Source organism: Boleophthalmus pectinirostris, unplaced genomic scaffold (genome assembly GCF_026225935.1).
Source record: "Boleophthalmus pectinirostris isolate CB_2022bp ecotype Guang Dong unplaced genomic scaffold, ASM2622593v1 HiC_scaffold_6, whole genome shotgun sequence".
NCBI classification, from domain to species: domain Eukaryota; kingdom Metazoa; phylum Chordata; class Actinopteri; order Gobiiformes; family Gobiidae; genus Boleophthalmus; species Boleophthalmus pectinirostris.
The window spans coordinates 7,126,404-7,141,859 of record NW_026571447.1 but is presented as its reverse complement, the minus strand read 5'-3'; the positions used below and the strand labels follow the sequence as shown (position 1 = coordinate 7,141,859).

The window sequence follows — 15,456 nt, the reverse complement described above, 5'->3', positions numbered from 1 at the left end:
TTGCTATTTGGACACGGCAACTAGTGCATTATGTCCATTTATATATAAGGTCTATCAGGTCAGCTGCTTTTCTCCATGGAGATCTTAATGCTTTGTCTTTGTATTGCCTTTCTATTTTCTCTAAAACCACATGTAATTGAATAAATGTAAGGTAGAGCTGTTTAATGTCATACTGCGGAACATTCCAGGCAGAGCAATGTCATATCCATAGAAACAAGCAGGTGACAGACCCTCCACCAGCAAAGTTTCACAACACGACTTTAATGTAACAATAAATGACAAGAGTTTGGTCTCTATGGTTTACAGTGTATGAGGAAAGTGGAGATGGATCGATAATGTTGCTAATGTAATTTGATTGCCGTCTCTTTAACATTCTACTTGGCTCAAAATGTGTTTTCTGCAATTCCCCATGCCCTTCAATGCATCCGTAACTTGATTATAAACTTACTTGTACATTTTGATCCATAAATTAACGATGGAAAATGACACTGGCAAACTTGGATAAAAAGACTTATCAAGTATATGCAAAAAGACTACAGTAGACTGAAAATCCAAGTTGCGTTTGCTTCGTCAGATCTTAAAGGGGTTTTAGCCAGGCTTTAACAGCTTTACTAGGTCTGAACTTGAGCTAAACCAAGACTTAAAGGACCTGTACCCTTTTTTTTCTTGTGTATTTGAGCATAATTTGTTTTGTCTTAGTTCATATGTATTGCATATACAGTTCTTGAGGTTAAAATAAGTCCGCCGCATGCCGTCTACATGTTTTATTGTCAGATAATCAGGAAGCACGCTGTTAGCATGCTAGTTCTGAACTTTACAGTGACAGCAAAAGTTGTATAAACGTATTTCACAAAATTATTACAATGCTCGAAGCACATAAGGTAAGTGGGAAATAACTTTAAAAATGAACTAGTTCTGTTTTTTTCCCACTGTTTTTAAGACAGTGCCTTTTAAAGAGCGTTGTGTAACTTTTCTGTTGGAGGGTCTGTCAAATGCTTTTCTCCATGGGGTTTAGGGCCCGACTAATCTATCGTTTGGGCACTCTGGGACATATTGGCTATCGGCCTAAATCTTGCCGATACGGGCAGATAGTCCACGTAGGCATGTGATACCTTGTTATGAAGCTTAGACTCTCTATATTGTGTCCATTTAATCCAATTTACAGACAGATAAATGTCCTAATATGTGATGATGTGGTGCTGCATCAATATTTATCTGCAGAGTAATTTGTCTGTCTCTGTGATGCCGTACAGCCCCTGAACACACCACCAGAGTCGTGTCACATGTGCTTGTTTACAAAATTCATGTGGGCAATACTGAGGCTTTAAACGCTCTTGTGCCTGATCAACAATACTGACTGACTATAAATAAATTTGAGTTCAGCACAATTTAGATCAGCAACAAAACTTGTTTTTATCAAACTTATTAGTGTAGACTTATGATCTGAGTGTTGCCTCTGTGAGCGGTGAGTGTTGCAAATGTGTCGGTTTTGGAGCTACTTTTGGTTCTTCCTCATTGGTTAGAGGTTAGCTACTGTAGCTCCCACATAAACAGTTTTTTTTTTTTTTTTTACATTGGCCTAGTGTGAAGTGACTATAGTGGCTGTACACATGTTACTGGACTCGCATTGATTGTAAATTGCTGTGAATAAAGGTGTGAATGATCGGCATTTACGCATATAATTACTACTATTACTTTTATTACTTTGTCTGGAATGTTTCACTGTCTGGCACTAAAACTTTTTGTCTTCAAACAAGACCAAGTTGCATTGCAGGTCAGATCTGTGGAGAGGCGACCCTGCTCACGGTCAGAATACTTTTTTTTTTTTTAGGTATTTTTGAGCAATAAAACCACCTGTAATTGAATACATGTAAGATAGAGCAGGTGATGGACCCTCCACCAGAAAAGTTACGCAGTACACCTTTTTACACCACTTCTAAATTCATAAAAACAACCTAAAATTTATATAAACCCTGACAAAACTTACTCAAAAAACACCACTACCTGCCCCTCCACTCCACGGCTACCCGCACGACCTCAAATTTGTTTCCCAAAGACGGGCAGCTTTTGGCTTTTTGTTGTTGCGCGTGTGATTGGTGTCATGAGACGATGAGGCGATGGCATGCTGTGGAGGACGGACGGCTTCCAAAACCGGAGCCAACAATGCAGAGCTTGTTTAAACAGGGCCCTGCTCGTATCATGGGTTGTTTTCGGCCATGTCACATTAAAATTCCATTAAGTTGTTGTGGATGGAAAACAAAAAGTCCAAATCAGCTTTCGGTCTGAGAGGCAGAGACAGTCCTGACACCTGCAGACGCTATTTTAAGGCCCAGACGAGGCTTTGATACGGTAATTGCTTCGGAGAGGTGATACGGAAATTTGAAGCGTTGTTATGCTGTCAACGGAGTATAAAAATGCATATGGTAAAAAGTGATGAAAAGCAGTTGTATCACGCTGAGCTCTATTGTTTGAAATTGGTCCCAGATATGGAATAATAGTATATTGGGGAGGCAGGGGGTCAGTGCAGTGCGTACGCTCCACTAACACAAAGACGGTGGTTGAATTTCAGCTCCAAACAATGCTCTCTGCCGTTATGTCCTTGGGCAACACAGTGTCCCCACATACGAGGTTAGAATCAAACGTAGCTGCAACTGTACTGCTGATTTATTCTCGATTACAAAAACATGATGGCCAAGTTTTTCTCAAGACTATTATCCAATAAGAACGTGTTGATCTTCTCACTTTGGGTTGCCAGATCCTACAAGTTAAACCAGTTTGAAATCAATCCAAACGGACATACTGATCTGAATAGTCACTACCTAAACCCCAGCAGCGAGAGCCAATCATGAATCAGCTCAGGGAGGGAATTCTAGAGGTTTTAAACTTTCACATGAGTCATGACCTGTCCGTATACTGAGAAAGATAACTAGAAAACTTGTAGTGTCGTATCTGCAGTTTAAGACTCTGGCAACACAGATTCAGTCCCGATTGCTTTTGTTTGTGGGAAAAATGAATTTTACGCAATGAATTTTTACTTCAAGAACATCTACAGCGCCTTTTAGGTTTGTATATTTTCTCTTGATCCCTATACTTGAAGGTGCATTGTGTAACAGATCTAGTGGAGGGTCTGCCAACTCCTGGTCTCCATAGAAAGGTTATTGTTTGCTTTGTTTAGAATGTTCCGCAGTGTAGATTAAACCTATTGCAAGGGAGACCTGCAGGTTACAGCATTGTGCTACATTACAGTTCAGATCTGTGGAGAGTCGCCCCTATTCACAGAAGGAATGATTGCATTTTTGAGCAATAGAAACACCCATAATAAACAAATTCTTAGATGTATATGTTCCTGGGACCTGAAGAAAAAAAGTGTATTGCAATATATATTTTTTGTGATTTTCTATCTATTTAGAGGTAAATGAACACCTTGATTTAGATTTTGTTGTGTAATTGTTTTAACATGTCCTCTGTAATGGATGCAGGTGTTAAATCCATGTGAATCAACCAACTAACAAAAACAACTTCTTTGACCAACATCTTTGACAAGCTTCTACAGTCATCTCAAATAGTTTTTAGACTCCCTTTTAATTTCATCATTTTTAAATCATAGTGCAGCCACGAATGATCTCCTATAGAGTTATGTTTTTATTTTATTTTATTTATCCTGGACATGATAGTGCCCTATAATCCCTCAGCCCTATTTAGGCAGCGGAACCTAGTCACCCAACAAAGGAAAACAACAGAGAAAGAGAAACAGAACCAGAAAAACAAAAATAAAATGGGAAAAAAAAGAGCACAGGCGTGATAACTTTACCATACATCAGGGACATAACAGAAAAAGTGCAGAGAGCAATGAGAAAACACAATATCAACACACCAATGAAACCGTACAGAAAACTCAGGCAACTACTCGTCCACCCAAAAGATAAAATAGAACCAGAGAATAAATGTAATGTCATATACGAGATACCCTGCATGTCCTGCAATAAAACGTACATTGGGGAAACAGGGAGGGCGTTCAGTACACGAAAAAAGAAACATAGAACAGAATGTGAGAAGGAAACGGCGAAGGTGTGCACACGAGCAACAAAACACAAAGTAGAACAGGAACAACTCAAATCGGCCATTTCTGACCATTGTAAAAGAGAGAACCACATTATGGACTGGGATGGAGCAAACATCATTGGGACAGAGGAAAACAAACATCGCTGCTGGATTAAAGAGGCAATCAAAATACGGAAACGTGCCCATGGGACTATAAACCAGGACGAGGGGGCTTTTTTACTCTCACACACCTGGGATACTGTCCTGAGGAAGTCAGACTACAGATGGCGCTGTTGTCCTGCCTCCACCGGTAGGAAGACGGCATCAAAACCTGTATAAATCAGCTGACCAGACACGTCATAGCAACATCACGTGACCACTCTGAAGAAGACCTCTAGTGAGCAGTCGAAACTGTCAGGTACAAAAACAAACCCTTGGTCTGAAAAAAAGAACCTAATAACATAAACCTAGTCCCCATATTAAGAGTCTATCTCAAAACACTTAAAGTATAACTAGTTAACTCAATGTCCACTATAAAGGACACAAGTGAATGGGCCAGGTCTCAGGAGGATATGTTTAATATAATACCATGGGACATTCTATGCAAAGAAATAACATCTCCATGGAGACAAGTAGGTAGAGGACCCTCCACCAGAAAAGTTGCGCAGCGCACCTAAAACCTTTAAAACAGCAACAACCACCCTTTTTTTTTTTTTTCATTGTTTGTACCACAGCTACTCTGGGTTCCGACTGACTTTTTAAGTACTGCGGGCGCAATTTTATATACCATAAAGCACAGAGGCTTGTTTATATTCATGGTATGTTGAGGACATTTCTGTTTACCGTGCCCCGGTGTTCCGTCAGCAACAGACTGTCTACCATTATCTATAATTTAGCTCTAATTGCCCATGAAAGCTAACATGCTAGCACTGACGTCATCAGCTTAAGTCGACACAAGCCTGTGCATGAAATCAAAAGGTTATCAGTGTGTCTCAGCCACAGTGTGGTGAGTGACGAGACCCCCGCCGCCCCAGGAAATAGTCCTTCTGTGTCCTCTGCAGTGGCGGATGACGTACTCAATTTTGTAACTTAAAAGTGCACTGTGCAACTTTTTATTTGTCTTTATAGTAGGGATGGGCACTTGATTAAATATTCTTAATCGATCACCGGGAGAATTAACGATTGATTTTCCATTAATCATTAAAGTTATTTATATAAAACTGACCATCTTTATTATTACTATTACTAATCTGCATAAATAAACTCAACTTTACAACATATATAACCACTATAGAGCCACATCAGTCTGTTTGAGATTATAATGTGTTTAATGCAGCTTTGACACTTTTGTTTATGATTTACAGAAACTTAAAACCGCATGGCTCATTTGCATAAACTGTAAGCGCTGAAAAAAAAAAAAGCCTCTTTCCTTGTCTTTAATGATCAATTATCTATTAGTCGACTGATCATGCCCATCCCTACTTCATAGAGATGTTCCACGGTATTGGTTTAAACTTATCCATCTCTAATATACAGACAAGTAGGTGACACTACCAGGCCAAGTTACAAGTCATATCTGTGGAGAGGCAAGCACATGGCAGTAGCTCAGATGGTAGAGCATTCAGCCACTGATCTGGAGGTTGTTGGTTCCTTCTCCTGACACTGATCTGAAGGTCGAAACCTACTCTTGACATACACATCTTGGGTTGAGTGGTCAGATCCACTGACCCACAGTTTGGCTGGTGTGATTTCAGCTCCCATGGATGAATGCTGTTGTTGTGTCCTTGGGCAAGACACTTAACCGACTTTTCCCCCATTGTCTGTATGCACTGGTGTATGAATGTGTGTGTGAATGAGTGGTTCATTGTTGTAAAGTGCTTTTAGTGGCTTGAAGGTGGAAAAGCGCTATACAAAAAATGTGACCATTTACCACACTCACTGTTTTCTGAGCAATAAAAACATGGATAATTAATATTCCACGTAATCCTATACTGTAACATTATGGACAAAGCAAAAACATCTGCATTAGACAAGCATCTTTTGCGTTGTGTGCCACCTGCTTGTCTCCAAGGAGAAGTTATTTCTTTGCCTGGAATGTTCCATGGTATGACATTAAACACATCCATCTAGCATATACAGGTGTTTCTATTGCTCAGAAATACCATCATTCCTTCTGTGAATGGCGACTCTCCACAGATCTGAATTATAATTGTAACCTGCATGTCTCCCTTGTGATAGATTCATAGAGGTTTAATTTGTACTGTGGAGCATTTTAGACAAAGCAACAACATTTTCATGGAGATATCAGGTTCCTCCAGAAATGTCACACAACGCACCTTTAAGTATTGCACTTTTACTTTTATCTTACCTTCCGTCACTGATCCTCTGTCGCATCTTTGGGGTTTAGATCATTCTCTCTTTAATGAACTGGACTTGTTAAGCCATCTGGGACTCATTGGCAGTTGGGCCGCTCCAGCAGGGCAGTCCATTGATTATCCGACACTCATTTGGCCAAACGAGAGGGCTGCGACTCCTGGATTAATAAAAGCGTTGGGGACTTTAATGAGGATAGAATCTCCTTTGTGAAACTTGGCATCCGTCCGTGAGCTAAATTTATACAATCCCGCCATTTTGTGATCCTGGCAGCCGTCGATGATTCCACAAAAAGTCGTGTTTTAAAAATTCCAATTTCATAGTAAGAGTCTGTGCTGGACCACTGAGTCGAGGAATAGGTCTTTTCTATGCGCACCTGCTGCTTTTGGAATGGAGGGATGAGAGCAGAGGTGGTAGAGTAGCCAAATATTGGACTAAAGTAAGAGTCTAGTACTGTTACTTCAAAATAATGTTACTTAAGTAGAAGAACAAAGTAGCAGTTCAAGAAATTACTGAAGTTAGAGTAAAAAAGCATTTGGAAAAGCTACTACTCAATTAAGAGTAAGTTAAAGGTCCTATATTACGTAAAATGGATACTTGTGAGCTTAAAGTCATGTTCTTATCTCCTCATAAACATACCTAGAGTTGTGTTTAGTTTCATTCACGTTTATCCTGTATTATTAGGCTGTCTACATCTCTAAAGCTCAAAATGATCTGTTCCACCTTGTGATGTCATGTAGTGGAAGTTTTCGAGTTAACAGTTTACCTTGAGTTCAGTAGAGATTGGAAATTGCAAGGCTGAAATGATCCAGATGATTTTAGGTTACAAATCACTGTATCACCGTATCGGAAACTATTTGAGTCCAGACACGTTGTTTCTGTGTCTGCAATCAAAGCCTTCTGTAACGTGAAACCGCCTGAAACGCTAGTCACATGACTAGGCGGGCATCACATCGTCGTGTCGTCATGACGTCACGTGGGCGGTTAAAACAAGGAAGTGGAACACCATGTCTGAAGTTGCAGCAGCCGATTTTGAGTTGAGAAAGATGGCAAACGTGGAAGTATTAAGTAGTTCTAGCTACGCTGTTTACCGTTTGTCTATGGTTTGTTTAAATTGTTTTCCACAATAGCGTCACATGACGGATGTCACGAACCCAGCAAATCAGGAAGGCGCAAGTCACTGTGACGTGGTCCAATAAGGACGCAACTAGAGCTCCTACATCTGCGTATCAGTGTTTTCAGGCGTCCACACAGTGCAGGATCAGATCTGTACTCCGATGAATTCGTGGGAGCTGGTGGCACCAGATTGTTCTGTCTCTGGAGCGGTTTTCCATCGGATCAGTGTGGACAAACACTGCATCCACAACAAAAACGACTTGAATACATACTAGTGTGGATGGGGCCTTAGTGAAGGTGAAGGGAGTTTAAAAGCACAGTGGAGCACTTCATGTATTACCACACGACATCACAAGATGGAACAAAGTATTTTCTTTTTGAGAGAATAACAATATGCTGGATTTGTGTGTTAAACATGTGTGAATCAGACAAAACACAACTCCGGCTATGCTTTTGATGAGAAAACTACATTATAACTATATTATTATATCATTATAACATAGACCAGAAAATGGAGTAATGTGGGCCCTTTGAAGAGTAGCTAACTGTCAAGACATAGCATATGATTTATAATTTGCAGATGATGTAATGTGAAGGACAAACCATTAAATATGTCACAAATTTGATATTTTCGAAGGATAGACTCAAAAAAATTATTAAAACTAAATCACATCTGAAGGAACTGTGCAAGAAACACCAATGTTCAAATCATTTCATATTGTCGACATCAAACTTTTGTCACTTGTAGATTTACTCACAGTGGGAAGAGTAACCACACATTTTACTCAAGTAATAATACTTTTACTTCAATAAAAATATTACACAAGTAGGAGAAAAAGTATGCTGGAGTATGCATAGCGGGACATTCCACACAAAACGATAACATCTCCATGGAGACAAGTATATACCGGACCCTCCACCAGAACAGTTACGCAGTGCATCATTAAAAAGTTACTTATATAAATGTAACTGAGCACTACACACTCGTACGCACAGGCCATCTCATAATAGTCCCCGGCCTAAGCGTAACCACGATGTTACTGAAGGTAATCCATCCTTTTGTTTTGTAAAAGCTTCCCCATAGACTGGCCGCTCATGTTTCACTCCAGTTTACAAGAATATCCCCAAGTTCTCAGCCAAGACCATTTTAGGCCAGTGTCTCCCTATACACTCTACTACAATTGATGTTTGGATCCGGTATCATGAAGGACTGTGGAAAACAAATACAGAGGGGCACAGTTTGTTTTTGTGCAGCACACTGTGGACTTTAGAGGAGACTTAAAGGCGCTGTACCTGACTTTCACTCACTTTAAAATGAGCTAGTTCTGTTTTTGCAGTGGTCCAGAGTTATTCCTCACTTATTTTATGTATTCTGAGCTTCTTAATTATTCACCACGAGGAGTTTAAGAGCACTTTTCACAACTTTCAGTGACCAGAGCCAATTACTAACAACTAGCATGCTAACAGTTCTAACAGAGCACTTTTGGACTCTCAGAGGATAAAACACTTTGATTACAAGCAGACAACACACAGCAGTCTCATTTGTACATTAAGTGTGCACTGTGCCACTTTTCAGGTTGGGGTTGGTCACCATGGAGATACTATTGCTGTACCTTTAATATTCCACAATATGGTATTAAAGGATAAAGGATGCATTTATTCAATTATAGGTGTTTTTAATGCTCTGACTGTGAGTGGGGGTCGCCTCTTCACAGATATCACCTGTAAATTGGCCTGGTGTTTAAGCAATGCAAACTGAATCAACTCGAATTCACTAGACAAGATAAGTTCAAACTCATGATCGCGTCAAACAAGATTTGCGTTTGCCAGACACACTGCTTTGCTGTGTCCGCAAGCCTTCCCTAATGCTTCACAGCAAGCTTTAAAGACACATATTTGTTTAAAGATTTTATAGTAAACATAGAACCCCTTAAAACCTGCATTTTGGCTAATTTGCATAAAACTTTTGAATGTTTCTCAAAAAAACAGCATTACAGTCAGATCCTTGTGCCCTGACGTGGTTCTGCTCCTGTCGGATTTAAAAAGGACATGACTCAGTGGAATATGAGTGTTCTTTCTGTGACAGAGGGGTGTTCTGCTGATGGTGAGTCTGTTCTGTGCAAGTAGTTCTACTTCAGCTGTTTCCTGTTTGTCTATGGTTTGTTTAAACTATTTTCTGCAATAACGTCACATGACTGATGTCACGACCCAGCAAATCAGGAAGGTGCAAGTCACAGTGATGTGGTCCAATAAGGACTTCAACTAGAGCTCCTACATCTGCGTATCAATGTTTTCAGGGTCCACACAGTGCCGGATCAGATCTGTACTCAGATGAATTCATGGGGCTGGCGGCACCAGATCGTTCCATCTCTGGAGCCATTTCCATCAGATTAGTGTGGACGAACACTGCATCCACAATGAAAACGACTCGGATACGTAATGGTGTGGATGGGGCCTTAGTCTCTCAAACAGAAAACATGTCATCTGGTTATACAAGTTCTCCATTGTGTTTTTAAACTCCGTACACCTTCACTAGAATCATTTGGATCAATTCAGCCCTGGATTTGCCAATGTGGAGCCGAGCATTTTGAGCTTTGGAGATGTAAACAGACTAATAATAAAGGATTTCTCAAACGTGTGAATGAACCAAAACACAACTCCAGGCATGTTTTTGGGGAGGTAACAAGCTCTCAAGAGTCAATTTTGCGTAATATAGGACCTTTAAAGACGCTTGCACCCAGGTTCAGTTGTGATTGCGGTAACTTTTTTAAACCGTAAAAACATAGGCTACATACAGTCTTCAGGTCAATTACACCCTGCCTCAAACACTGCAGTATATCATTTTAAATTGCTCTTACAAATGTGGCGAAAGTGTGCAAATGCCCATGTCTGCACCCTCACCTGCAGCTACTCTCCTAAATGAAAGCTCCGGTCCATCAGCTCCTCCTCCGAGCACACCGCTAACATAAATGAAAGCTTTTGGGTGTCATTTCTCAGCTCCGTCCTCGCGCTTGTTTGGCCAGAGGCGGTCCGCACAAGCTGTTGTAATTCACAGCGTAAACAGGAGCACAACGCCGCCCACCTGCCGATTTATGGAGCTCGGGATGGCCCTTGACCCCCGAGCTAAATGCGGCGCACTTCTCCGGGATCTAAATGAACGGGGCTGATATGGGTGTACGGATGAGTTGACGTGGCTGGTGACTGGGTTTACTAGAACACTTAGGAGTGGCTGGACATGAACACTACTGCGATGAGTCATATGTCAGGGCTACTTGAGGATACACCGGGCTTAATAAAGGCAGGTAGAACGACGTGCGCTGCATGAAGAGAGGCGTATTTAAATACCCACACTGCGAAAACTCAAATCTCACCAGGTTAAAATAGCTTGAATTAAGAAAGTTTGATCATGATTTGAGTAAATTTCACTTGACAAGTAAAATGAAATGCAACGGAATAAGACTTTGAACTTAAAATATGAAAATACATCTTGCTACACTTAAGAAATCAACTTAATAAATCACTTAAAAAGACACAAAATCAAATGTTGCTTTAATTAAGAAAACACACTTATTATATTGGTAGATAATTTGACTTGCCAAGTTGACAATAAAGTAAAATCTTCTTAATTTAAGTCATTTTAACTTACTTAAATATAGCTTTTTACAGTGTATGGATAAAGATGGACTGATATTGTTTTTTTCAGGGCCGATACTGTTTAAAGAGCGAACGATTGCCTGATAAGCTCTGCCGATGTTTTTGGGCCAATTTGATTATTTTCCTCAAATTATGTAATTTAATTTACTGCAAACTCCCTCCAGGCCTCTTTTTACCACAAACACATAAGAGAGCTGTGTAGTCAAAACTTTGTGCAGCTATCGCTTCGTATTAAAGTGTTAGAATGAAGCTTTGTGTGTATTTTTTAAGCAGCAGATTGACCAAAACAAAATATTAGCTGGAGATTTAAAGGGACAGTCTGGAATTTTAGACTTAGGGCCTCAGTTCCTAGTGAGCCAGAGTGTTGAAGACGTGTAGAGACACTTTTTAAAATATTCCGTCCAGTCCTTGTATTTGCAGAGGTCGCTGGTGCTAGGCTAGTGCATGTCAATGGCTTGGCAATGATCTTACCCACTCCACAAAACACCCGAAGCAAAACAATTATTATGCCAGACTATCGATGTGAATGTCTGTGTTTATAGAATAATGTTTGAAATAAAACCAACCTTGCATTGCATGAATCGTCACATTTTCTCAGCAACAGTGGAATTTTACATTGTCGGTAAGATAGGTGCTAGTCTGCTGCTGTCAATCGTTCAGGAAGTACAACTCATTGCTGCTGCTGCTCAGACATAAATCCTTCAAATGCAAGGTTGGTTTTACTTTTAAAGTTATTCTATCGACACATTTACATGGACAGTCTGCTGTAATAACAGATTTGCTTCGGGTGTTTTGTGGAGTGGGTAAGACTGTTTTTAATGGCAGGCTAACTGTGGCCATTGACATGCACTAGCCTAGCACCAGCGACCTCTGCGAATGGAGATATTTAAAAAAGTGTCTCCACACGTCTCCAACACTCTGGCTCACTAGGAAATGAGATTCTATGTCCAAATTCCACACTGTCTCTTTAATGCCGATAGTTATATTGGTGTATTTCTGCATATGGACACTATAGCCTTGTGATTTAGAGCGGATCTATCTGAAAGTATTTACAGTTTCCATTGCAAACTGTACTGGCCCTTTTAGAGGTCTGAAGCGAACCCTGCAGGGATCTGAGGCTCTTTGGTTAAGGAAGAGCTAATGAACAGAGTGAGATAACTGGATAAGAGACGATGCAGAGTTAAGTAAAAACATGGCATATTGAGCCAACATGCTTCACAGAACAAAGCTAGGGCATGTAGCAACAGCTGTTTCCTGTTTTATATGTAATATTTCCAGTACATAATGCATCTAACAACTGCCAAACTCAACGCATCACATTACACAAATTTAGAATTACTTAACCCCTTTACGCTGACTGTCACAAATACACAACAAACCATTTGGATCAAGATATAAGTCAAGACAGCGGCTTCATTTCCAGCTTCATTTCCAGTTAGTGCATATGCAGAACCTTCCTCAGAACCTTTGGCAAACACTTGTTTCTAGTTGTCGCAAATTTGCAATATACACATATTTCTTTTTTTTTTATTTATTGATTTTTTTTTTTGGCTATAGTCAAATAAATAATCTCAACTTAATTTACCATCTACCTGAAAGCAAAAACACACAATTTTTTTTTTAATATACCGTATTTTCCGCAATCCAGAGCGTCCTATACACGAATCCACTCGGGTGTCCCAGCACGACTTCAGTAAACTACAAAGCCGCACCACCCGCAGAACACACAAACACACACGGAGCAGACAGCGACCGCACAGCGAAAAACACCCGCAGACACACTCATCACTCCACGCCGACGAGGAACGGAACGTAGGAACGAACCGAAAAAGCGAGCGCAACGTGCCACTTCGAGACACAACTGAACAACTGAGTCACTGGAAACACACCAACAATCCGTTGGTCCCAGACAGCACCCTCCCTACACGCCACAACTGAACAAAGCCCAGAGTCACCGTGAACGCGACAAACAAAGTCCCACTGACCCATCCAACTGTTGTTTCATTTAAAGTCCGGTGCGGTTTATTTGTGAAAAAAGTTCGAAAATAGACCATTTAATGACTGTGCGATTTATAATCCAGAGCGCCTAATAGCCCGGAAAATACATTATACATCTGTATAAATTTAGGCATTAAGAGGTTAATATCCTTTGTGAAACTTTGAGATTAAAAGTATGATTCAGGTATGAATTAGATTTTATTTTTTAACCCCTGTCCCTCGTCCCAATCTCTCTCCTATAGTGACCCAGTCTTGGTACGAGGGCCAATCGAGATTTGAATAATGACTTTTCTTTCACTTTCTATGATAATGCGTGGAAGATCTCAGTCAGTGTTATTTCTTCTAGCAAGACAATATCCTGGCACAGAATTATCAGGAGAGAAGTTGTAACCCAAGACTGCAATAAATGATTCCCGAGAACACATCCAGCTGTTTATAATATTTCAAATCCTCACTCTTCAAAATACCCCATATTGCTTTTAAATACCTTGTTGCCCAAATGTGGGTTAAATATTGTCAGTGTTGAATGAGTGTTTTTGTGTGAGTGGATCTGGCACGCTCACTCCAGATCTCCTGTAATAGCGGGACATAAATCACTCTTTGGAGATTAGCCAGACTTTGCTTCAGCTTCAGAGAGACGTATAAAACGGCACATGTCCCGGACCGGTGTTCACTCTCCTGGTTTGTATTATTATGGTCTCCTCCCAGCTCTGACAGCAGCTTTGAAAACAGTTGGGCTCATTTCTTTCTTGTGAATGCGACTTTTTTTTTAGTATCGATACCGGTTCGATTATTATCTGATTTTCTATACTTCTGTTGGAACTTTGTCCTTTATTTTTGGTCATTCTACCCAACTCGCCAGTCAGAATTAACTACAATATTATTTTTGTCCACTGTGTCTCCTCTCCACATATGAGGTCCAAACAAATATAGCTTTTACTGATAACAATTGTAGTGTTGATTTATTCTTGATTACGAAAATGTTTTTGTTTTTATTCGGTGGTCCGGTTCTCAAGACAATTACCCAATCAGAAAGCAGAATGAGCCTCACACGAGTCTTTCATTTGGGTTGTCAGGTTCAATGCAGAAATTCAGTGTTTAAACCCAAAAGGACGGATCTGAATTGTCACTACCTAAACCCCAGCACTTGCAGACAATCATTAATCAGCGTTAGTAAAGGTTAATGGTGTGTTGTGTAACCTTTCTGGTGGACGGTTTGTCAAATGCTTTTTTTTCTTAGAGATGTTATTGTTTTGTGTGTAATGTTTCACAGTATGGCATTAAACATTTCTATTAGTGTTGTAATCAAGACTGCACTAATCGAGACTAAGACCGGTCTGAGACCACAGGGTCCGAAGACTAGGACAAAGACCAAAACCTCTGAAGGTTGAGACTGAGACAAGACCCAGACTTTTAAAGGTCGAAACAGAGATAAGACCACGGCCCATCGAGATCAAATCAAGACCATTTTTGTCATTTTCTACATTTATTTGTATTTTACAGTTTTTTTTGGCACATGCCGTATTTTACGCACTATTAGGCGCTCTGGATTATAAGACGCATGTCATTGAATGGTCTATTTTTGAACTTTTTTCACAAATAAACCACACCGGACTTTAAACGAAACACAGCAGTTGGATGGGTCAGTGGGACTTTGTTTGTTTGTGGAGTTCACGGTGACTCTGGGCTTTGTTCAGTTGTGGCGTGTAGGGAGGGTGCTGTCTGGGATCGCTGGATTGTCGGCGTGTTCGCAGTGACTCAGTTGTTCAGTTGTGTCTAGAAGTGGCACATTGCACTCGCTTTTTCGGTTCGTTCTTCCGTTCCATTCCTCGTCGGTGTGGAGTGACGAGTGTGGCTGTGGGTGTTTTTCGCTGCACGGTCGCTGTCTGCTCCGTGCATGTTTGCGTGTGCTGTGGGTTTATAGTTTACTGAAGTCGTGCTGGAACACCCGAGTGGATTGGTGTATAGGGCACTATGGATTGTGGGGTGTGCAGTTGTTTTTTGATGGGGTTGGAGGCTTAAGAGCGCGCCAAATAGCCCAGAAAATACAGTACATATCAATGTTTTTATAGATCTATCTCCAGTTTATCTGATAAATGTTAATTTAAGCTTAAAATAAGACAAGCACACTGTACTGCAGGTAAACACCCTTTTTTTGGACCCTCACCCACAGTTTGAGAGAACTTTACAGCTCTTTACAGAAAACCGTGAAGAAAGTGGGTCGAATTTTTAAACCTTTTTTTTTTTTTTATTCCTAACTAGAGTGAGACCTCT

The 15,456-nt window shown here is 40.4% G+C and overlaps 1 protein-coding gene across 2 annotated transcripts in view; it reads left to right on the top strand.

Annotated features, from left to right (window-relative positions):
- Positions 1-15,456, top strand: part of sema6e (sema domain, transmembrane domain (TM), and cytoplasmic domain, (semaphorin) 6E) — a 501,529-nt gene that overhangs the window by 298,145 nt on the left and 187,928 nt on the right. The window lies entirely within an intron of this gene.